Genomic DNA, 7,783 nt, shown 5'->3' with positions numbered 1-7,783 from the left:
GGAGGGTGAGAAATTGCAATAAACCTATAGATTTTTAATTTGAAACAAGTAACCTGCAGTAAACTAGGTAGAGTATGAATCAATACATAGAAATGATATACTCATTACAGTCAAGGGTATCTCATATTGTATTATGAATAAGTCCTGTTCTCTTTCCAGGGATCCTTCTGCGCTTTAAGTCATGTGACAGCTGACTATTCCGCACGTCTGAAGAAAGGCAGGGGGACGGAGATCTCGCATCAGGAGCACGGAGGGGCAGACGCTTTTTTGCTGATGCTCCTGAGCCTCGATCGGAGCCGTTTCGCTTTACGCCGATGGACGCTTCGCACCCATAAAGGTCTCCGCTGCCCAGATTTCCGAAAGCTTCTCTCACCTGAACGCCCAGATCCTCCGGAGTTTCCCCACTAACTGCAAGGCTGAGGACTTCTTTCCTGCTTCATACTGGAGGTAAGAATAAGGTGCATGCACGATTACGCTTGAGTAAATATTGCCTTAACTCAAATAATTGTACGACCGTCTTAGGCGGATCTGTTGTAGTGGCATCGCAGCGTGTCGTTTCATAGTAACTGGACCAAACCGAAAATAAACTAAATGTTTCCGTTCCGCAGCATTTTGTTCGTTTTTGGTGGTTTAAGATCCTAAAAACATGTCCTGACAGTGGACTGAAAACGTCAAGATCACCGACCCATGTGTTTCACGAACCAATATGCTTTACGATCATCGTGTGAATTTCCACGACAGAACGATAATTGCTTGATGTCGAACTTTTGAACAGTTTTCTACCGAAAAGTCCCCACAATCTCCTTTACAAACCAAATAGTTGCAACGAGAAATTAATTGGGGAAAAAAACGGATTTCGGATTTAGCTGCTTCGTACACATATAAAGAGGCGTATTATCACCATATACTGCCAGTGTGCGCTTGGTATTTCATGTATATAAATATCGTTGGTTTAAATGAGAATCATTTATACACACAATACTAAGCGCATCGCTGAGTCGAACAAACTCCCATATTATCAACCTGCTCCCCATCGAACCGGTGCAGGAATCACTGGTTTTTGCGTTGCTTTCATTATCTTCTCCATTATACACCATTATATCTGAGAAACGTCGCATCTGTTTTAAAACTGAAAAGGCATGTTAGCTCATTTCTTTGTGATACAGCGTACCACGTTGCAGTAAATGCACGACCGGCGTCTCGTTTTTCAGTTTGCATATTTAATGTAATGAAAGCAATAAGACATTATTAAAATAATTGCTCTTTAAAAATACATACGTTTCATCAACGCTTCCATCTCGTAAATATTTCATATCCCTCTATATAAGTTGTCCGTCTGTCTCGCACTGCGAGGATTTAATACTTGATGATGTGGCAACATCATTGAAGGAGCAACGTAATTTCTCGTTATTTGAAGTGAAAGTGATTTAAAACGCATTGCATGAACTAGACGGTTAATGGAAATGCCTCTGAGTACATCGGGCGGGTATAAATAAAATATTGCTCCATATTAAAGTTTTTAAGGGGGGTCTTAAGAGCTGGAAATTACAGCCAGACCGAACAGGTGTACGAACAGATTCCTTGCGGATTTCCTCGATGTCATAATGTTTGATCTCGTAAGACTGTTTTCACTGTAAAAATCGGCACCTAAGGGTCGTCAATCTCCAGTTTTCCCGAAAAGCTTCGGATTTACGGATCGGCGTTAATTTCATTGACGCTCACGGGATTCCGCTATGATTCTTTCCCGTGTCCGGAGGCAGACCGCACATCGCCTCCCGTTGGGGTGTAAATTGGTGTCCGCTTGGGCGAAAGACTAGGTCTATATGATGGGGTTTCTTTTAAATCCAGAGCCACTTTTAAACAGAAAATGAAGTAACAATCGAGTAAAAAGCCTCATACCCTTACAATTACTTTTGTTAACGCAAAAATATGATTAATTATTACATTTCTCATGATTAATTGATGTAGACATGGGGTCCTAAAGCCCGTTAAAACAGGCCTAACGACGTCCCTATTGTGCTCGATTATGATGCCATTTTTGGGTATATACATGTATGCATTTCGCTCTTTGTTTGAGATTTTCTTCCCAACTGAAATTCTCTCAGGTATGTGATTCAATATGTGATTTGGTGACTCCAGTCAGCCTCAGCATGTTTTTGGATTATGGGGGTCAATAATAGGCATTCCATAAAACATTAAAAACTCACAGTCTGAGTGAGACAGATGTCTTCAGGTAAAGGGTACATATATCGTTTGCTTTCCAGCAGTTTCTAATGCAGTGTAACACAATTTTTTTATTATTATTTAACCAAATAGATTAATAGCCTCCTGATCCTTCCCGGGAAGGGGCCCCCTGACCCCCCCTTGGGCCCCCCGTTTCTGTGGGCCTCGGTGTGACTGCACTGCCTAATGTGCCGACAGTGGTGCTAATCTTTACACTCCAGGAGATCTTCAATAATCCAAGAAGTCTGTACCGTCATTCGTTCCTTTGGAGTTTATTAAGAGATTCACTCTCCCCAGTCTTTTATCTCAGTGGGATGGCAAGATGTGGCAGTGGCCAAGGTCTTCGTCGCTTGTTTAATCTATTCATTTGCTGAAAGTCTGTCTTTCTTGGATGGTGGGGGTGGGAGGGGTTTTTTCTCCTAGCTGGACAGTGTTTTTCCATGCGCGGCTTGCCTGTGGATGTCGATGAAGGCATTCGGATATTAATAAATAGCTGAGAGACCCCCCAGCTACCCTCTCCCCCTTTCTTGTCTATGTGGAAGCTTCTTGTTTCTCTGAGCTTTGGATGGAGGGATGAGGGATTTCTGCAGCGTTGCTTTCCTCCCCACAGGCTATTATTTTGGCTTCCACAGGAGCTGACCACTGCTGTTCCTTTCTCATCCATCCATCCAACCATCTATCCATCCATCCATCCAACCAACCAACCATTGTCTACAACAAAATCACTTTCTTGAATGAAATGTTCTTGGTGGCTCAGGTTCCTGATATTAAAAAAGGCGGTTGACATTTTTGTCTATTTTATAATTTTTACAAAGCCAAAAATATCTCTCTGGAGCTGTTCCCAGACTGAAACACGTTCCAAGTGAAATGTTCAGTAGAGAACAGGGAAGGGGTGAGCCAGGAATGCAAAGCGGAAAAGTGCCCTATGGAAAACTCGAAACGGAGAACAGATACTAGGGGTCTGTGTTTGGGGTTGGGGGTGATCATTTGGGGGTTCTTGGAATGCATACGGGAGGGCAAGTCAAGCAAACAAAAATAAAAGCAAAAGTCATTTTGCTATTTAACCCAAAATGAAGACGACTAGGGACCCCGGAGCCACATCATTGATCCCTGTCCCTTATTCCTTTTCACAAAACATAGATTTGCATCATTTTCATAACCACAGATTGCATTTGATTAGAGGGACTCACCCACTGACCTTGCCCCCTCCCCAGAAACACCCAGGCCATTCTTACATCCCACATGTGTGACCATTCTCGAAACAGTACGCTACTGCCCTCCATCCAAAACCAACAACAGAGTGATGATGTCGACTAGAGATTGTGAGGTTTCGCCAGAGCTGATCTGTGTTTCACCCGCTGCTTCCTATAGTGAGATAATTATCAGCATTTTCATTTTGCTCACGCTCATTAGGGTTAATTAAATCATGCTTTGAGAATAAGGCTCACTTGGACCACCGATATAAATTTCCCTGTATTTACTTGTGTTTTTTCATGCAGGGCATGATGGGATATGCAAGAACTAACTAATTAATAAACGCCTTATGTACCTATACTCCTACTTGTACCAATGGCTGATAGTGTCTATAAATACGATGCCAAGTGAGAAAAGCTTGGATGACGAGAGGGATGACCTTCAGTAATCTGTAAGTGTTTCAAAGAAAATCCAGTATTCTGCTGGGAGCATCTTTTCACGCAGTGCAATTTTTTTCCTTCTTACTCCGAATGTTCACTGAGTTGTTTCTCAAACCGATTCCTGTAGCAAGAGAGAAATGAAACAAAAGGGAAATGTGAAAAAATGAAATGCATGAAAGAGGGAGACTGATGACTGGAGAGCACGCGACTGGTATACGGTCAAACTAGGGAAGGCGGAGACCTCTGTGATGCTAACAGGTCCGTGTGTAGAGGGAGGGAGAGAGAAGATGTCAAGGTGAGTGAAGGTTTAAAGCAGGGGTAGTGAACCTGATCCTTGGAGAGCCGGTGTGGGTTTTTGGGATGACCTCTCAGTCAGCCAATAATAAAGCAGCGATTCTCAACTCCAGTCCCTGGAATCCACTGTTATTGGCTGATTGAGAGGCCATCCCAAAAACCCGCACCCACATCGGCTCTCCATGGATCAGGTTCCCTACCCCTGGTTTAAAGGCTGCGAAAGGGGGCTCTATGGTAAAATATTAGGATAGTAGGAGGTTTCGAGGACTGATGGTTGAAGTATGGGAGAGTTTTTAGAGTACAGCAGAGCCTGGCAGCTGTTTACTGAAGCGTCTAAGAAGTGTGCTGGATATCAACGTCATCGTTAATCCATTTTTGTATACGGTGCAGGTCCACTGGTGTGTATCTCTCACCGTCTAGGCGATGATACCAAAGCCTTTTTTCTGCGGGGGCGGGGTACTCATTTGATTCTCTCTGTAGGGGGTCACGGTTGATTAATTTAGCAGCGTATGTCAAGCTGAAATGAGGGCAGTGAAGACCACTAGGGTTGTTAAAGGCACAAGACAGGGACCCCCCCCCAGTGATGTATGACCCAGGCAGCGTGATGGGGGCAGCGCAACTGCCTTGAGAAATGATGGTTAATGTGCAACAGTGGGAATTCCTGATGACCGGTTAGTCCCACCCCGGTTAGAATTTTGTGTTGTTATTTTTGTGGGAGTGGAAAGCCTATCGATTGGGATGGCTGGTCAGTTCATAGGTAAAGACAGACCACATCTAGCGGAGTTGACTTTCCTGTCAGATACCTCCGCATCCCTTATTAAAGGTGATGCGCCTTCACAGACAAGCAGGCTAATGACATGCAGTTGCCTTTGCAATGTTCCCCAGGGTTCCAAATTAGGCCAAGTTGGATCTATATAATGTCACCTGTCAGCCACTGTGTTAAGCCCATGGGAATTAAACAGCATCGCGCTTGTATTTTCCTGCAATGTTTGTGATGCTTAAAAACCAAGTTTTATTGTTGCCAGGGTTTCCATGTTAACATGGAAATTAACCACTCAGGCATTGTTCAAAAGACTGCATTTTAAATACATTCCAAACATCAAAATGTGAATTTAAGAAAATACTGGAAGGACCTCCAAAAAATTTTTGATTGAAGAAAATTTGTTGAAATATGATCTGCTTGCAACAGGGGGTGGAGTCACAGGGCCTTTTTGACAGAGGGGGTGGAGTCACAGGGCTTTTTTGACAGAGGGGGTGGAGTTACAGGGCCTTTTTGCCAGAGGGGTGGAGTCACTGGGCCCATTTGGAAGAGGGGTGTAATGACAGGTGCCTGATTTGCAGAGGGGGCAGAGTCACAGGGGATGTTTTTTTCCATAGGGGGTGGAGTCACAGGTGCCTGATTGGCTAAAGGGGTGGAGTCATAAATGCCTGATTGGCAGTGTGAGTGGGTGGTGGGGGGCAGAGTCTCATTGTGGTTACACTGCTCCAAGGAGTCAGGAGCCTGTCTTTGGTTACATTAATTTTTTTTTGTAAGTACAAGACTAATTTTTCTGGTTGTTACAAGGACAGGAGTAACATGTACCTTGTGCAGCCTATAATAAAAAAATTTCAGTAGTAATAAAAACAATAATGCATAGTTATTATTATTGGTTTTGTTTTTGTAATAAGAGCATATTCATCAATGGGAGTAAAGCAGGGATTTACTCAGAGACAAAGCTGACCACACCTGTAACCCTGATGCATAATTAAAGGCACATTCTGATCCAAGGTGATGTCATCACTGTGAGTTGGGTCACCTGGCACTGGTCCTGAAGGTGACCTCAGCATTGGGGGGGAACAAGCCAAGTTGGTTTTATCAGCAGGGAATAGTCAGTTGATGCAGGAGTTTTAAGTGATTGGATGGCGTAAGCACTGCACTGCAAATGCGCTGTGGCTTTGGCCAGGGAGGTAATCTATCATTTCCCAGTGTTATGCTCCTGATGATTCGCACAGTAGGAAATGTCTGTCTGCATAGCAAATAGCTCATACTTTGAAGGTGTTCTTTAACAACTTGAAGCCCACAAATTCTCTGCTCCTTCCTGCCATCCAGAATTCAGCTTCTTGTCTGGTCAAGTTGGAGAGAAGCCCCACTGCTCTGTGCCCCAATTTCCCCTAAGAATTACCTGCACTACTGAGATATATTACCAAACTTGTAGGGGGCACCTGGTTTACCTGCCTATCACCGCACCTCTGCCTGCTTTAGCAGAGTTACTGTCCCAGCACGGTGTCCCTAACTTTTAAGCATTTTATTGCATTTTTGAGCCATCCGTTCCAGCCACCATGGGGAAAAATGAAAGTGAGGTCATAAAACGGATTTATTAACCCCCAAATTGGCAGGCAGCTTTTTCATGAACCTGCTCAACCGAGAGCCATTTTGTTTGCTTAGCTAGCTTATGTCAATCTAAATTACACATAATGCAGTACAGAAGCCAGGAAGTGTAGCATTTACGCTATAACTTAGTGTTACGTTGAAACTATTTGCATAGTGCAACTAGGTATTTTTTAGTAGTTCGTACACTTGAAGGTAGGGACAGTGTACGTCCACTGTAGGCTATAATCAAACTTATGCTCAGTTGAAAGCCCCTGGGCCTTTTGGAAGCCCCTTGCCACGAGTGGGGGGGGGGGGGGGGTATGGGGCATACCGGAACAGTGCACATCCCACATAAAGGGTCTGGATTCTTGCAGGATATACGCTGAGAGGCCTGGGGGCCCTAATGGTTAGTTTGCACTCATGACCACTAATACTCCAAGGCCCACGGGGCACTGGTCCCAGTGGCCCGGTCCATAATACAGCCATGCATATAGTTATTCTTCGGGGGCACAGTGGGTGTAGTTTCCCCAGCAGAATTATGGGCATTTGAATCAGGCCACGTCTCTGTCTTGAGTTCAGGTAACATGTCCTCTTCTGAATCTCTGTGGGATTTGCCCCATTAGCCTAGCAGGTTCTCAGAGCTGTGTGTGTGTGTGTGTGTGCTTGTGTGGAAGAGCCCTGACATACCAAGTGAATGCAGTTTCGTATTCTATTCAGATCCCCTGCCGGTGCTAAATAAGAAGCCAGAGACATTGTGTGTCTAGCGTAACCTCTGGTACACCAGGAGTAAAGATTTGATCCTCTGGATGATAGATCTGAAATGCATATCAAAACATACTGCCATCCAGTATGCCGACCAACAATAGCGCACAAACTCGCAGAGATGTTTGAAAAGGGATCGTCATTAGAAAACTGTCTTTCTGAAAACCAAGGAATTCAGGCTCAGCAGAAAAAGAAAGAAATCAGTTTTTGCTCCAATAATGTAGAATTCTATAGCCTGCCTTTTGCTGTTGAAGAGATTATTCCCTCGTTAGACAGATCAAGTGAAACTGCTGTAGGAATGTGTACATACACACCCCTTAAACTCCTCAGTCTCTCTGTGTCTATGTACCACTTTCATGGCAAGAAACGGTAACCAAACCTGTGCCTGAACCAAGCAAAGACCATTCTGACCCTAAATACCACCTCTAAAAAGCCCAGTTTTTATGGAGAGGATGATTAATGGTTGTCTTATTTTGAACCTGGAGTCTAATCAGATTTCCAGGATGGCTTATACACAGAG

Source organism: Brienomyrus brachyistius, chromosome 8 (genome assembly GCF_023856365.1).
Source record: "Brienomyrus brachyistius isolate T26 chromosome 8, BBRACH_0.4, whole genome shotgun sequence".
In the NCBI taxonomy this organism is placed as follows: Eukaryota; Metazoa; Chordata; class Actinopteri; order Osteoglossiformes; family Mormyridae; genus Brienomyrus; species Brienomyrus brachyistius.
Note: the sequence above shows the minus strand (reverse complement) of the source record.